Source organism: Pteropus vampyrus, unplaced genomic scaffold, assembly GCF_000151845.1.
Source record: "Pteropus vampyrus isolate Shadow unplaced genomic scaffold, Pvam_2.0 Scaffold4, whole genome shotgun sequence".
NCBI lineage: Eukaryota > Metazoa > Chordata > Mammalia > Chiroptera > Pteropodidae > Pteropus > Pteropus vampyrus.
This window is the reverse complement of record NW_011888785.1, coordinates 7010861-7013103: the sequence shown is the minus strand read 5'-3', so window position 1 is coordinate 7013103 and position 2243 is coordinate 7010861.

The window sequence follows — 2243 nt, the reverse complement described above, 5'->3', positions numbered from 1 at the left end:
GAGCTCATAGGGACTTTAAATGTCAACTGGTACGATGTGTTGGAAGATGATAACTGGAAGAGTCCAAAGGCTAAGGCTTTACATAAAACCTTTAATGTCAGGAAGTAATATATTATGAAATGCCATTCTTTCATTTTATGAATGAGACAATTACACAGAGTCTTTGTAAATAAATATTCTTCTCCAAAATAATATACATTTCAATATTGCTTGTATCCATTAAAATAGGTTTAATTTTATTTAATCCCCAAATGGGATTTTAAAGAGAATACATACTAGTTCTCTTCTTTTTATCATGTTCCCAACTGATAATATTGTCAGTAGAAAATAAACTTACTTTGTAATATGAAATTTGTGCACATGTAAATAAATTTTTTTATAATCAAAAAAATTATAAAACAGAATATTTTAAATTTCTATATTATGTGAATATACAATAATATATAATAATGGAAGGTACTGTTGGTAAAGGGATATTTCAATAACCAGTATAAGGGGTGTGTGTGTGTGTGTGTGTGTGTGTGTGTGTTTATGAAAGAGAGACATATATGCCTCGTTAACAAAGATTTTTTATTGTATAATGACAAACATCTACACAGAAAAAAATGGTTTTTTATTTATGATATTCTGTGGTTTAGCTTGTTACAATTTTATTCTTTTATAAATTTACAATATTAATATGTTAATAGGAAATAAAAATATTTTATATAAACAATTATAGAATTATTTCCTACTCCACAGACACTGTTCAGAGAATGTATGCTATTAATCTTTAGATGGCTGTTTTTATTGCATTAAAGTACATAAAAATGCCTGGTGACAAATTCAATAGTTGTAATAACATTGCAGTGTTATAGCTTCTTTTAGAAACAATGTCAGCTTCTCAATCTGGAGCTATCTTCTAGGGTTTACTGTTTCAAATCATTTCATAAAATTTTTCCAAATTGATCAACTCAGTTATAGCACAAGAGTTGATTGGCCTCCTGGACCTTCATTGACACAGATCTTATAACCAAAATTCGACTGGACAGAGCTCACCTTAGTCCAGCTCCACTGCAGAAACTTCTTACGGTGAAAATGAGTGAGGACTCCTAAATAGAAAAGACAGTAATTAAAATATGTTTTTGTTTATTTTAAAATGCTTTATTAAAATCTTCAGAGAGGTAGTTGAGGCATGGGGCAATCTTATCTAAAAATGTAGTGTAATAAGATGATCTAGCAGGTCTTGCTGGCTTGGTAGCTCCAAGTTTTAGTTCAAGGGATCCTAGTTGTGAGTGCCATCTTCTCAACCTACTAATTTCCCAAGTCTGACAGTGACATCTGGACAAGATAGCTCTCCATTAATTCAGTGGAGATGAATGTCAACCATTATCTGAAAGATAATTATCTGAAAGATATGGCTGTTCAAATACTTGTTATAGAGCTTTGTTACACAGTAGTGGTCTGAGATCAAACAAACATGGAAGCCATTTTGAGATGCGCTTACATAATTAAGAAGTTTTTTCCTTTGAGTTGTACAAATCTATATGGGTTTTTGACTATAATCCTACTGTTTAATGGATACTACACTCCATTATAACAGCATTAATATAATAATCAATAATGAGTTATAATATATAGATATTTTCCAATCCCTTTTTGTAAGTAATTGTATAACCTACTAATAAGGATATCTAAGATAATAGTAAGAGTTAAAAAAAAAATGAGTGTTTTGTAAACATCATCCACTTTGGGGCACATCAGTAACATCTTTTTTGGTCTTGCTTACATGATCTACAAATATTTTAAGACTGCGATCCACATAAGTCCTACATTTTTACTTTGCAGTCCCATAAGCTGAAATACATAGTTCAGGAATCTGTCCAAACAATATTTCCACTGTAATGACACAATACAGTCTAGCATCTGTATGATCAATGGCTCAAGGCTGAAGGAAATCAAGCACATAGTCATGGAAACAATGGTATTAATATTACTAGAGAGAGAGCAGAGTGGAGTCTAGCTGATTTGACATCCTCTTTTATTGCTCCATGAAAGGTAAATGATTGGGATGGTTACTTGGAGTATAGAGACCAGTAGGGAATAAGGCTTTGCCTCTTCAAACAATAATCAGTGAGGAAAATTCAGTCCAAATACTGAAAATTTTAAATTTCAGAACTGTGTGCCATTCAATGCTAGTAAGAGAGTTTGCAGTCCATCTTTCATTTTGATATTATTAAGAGTTCAGACAGAAAAACTTGAAA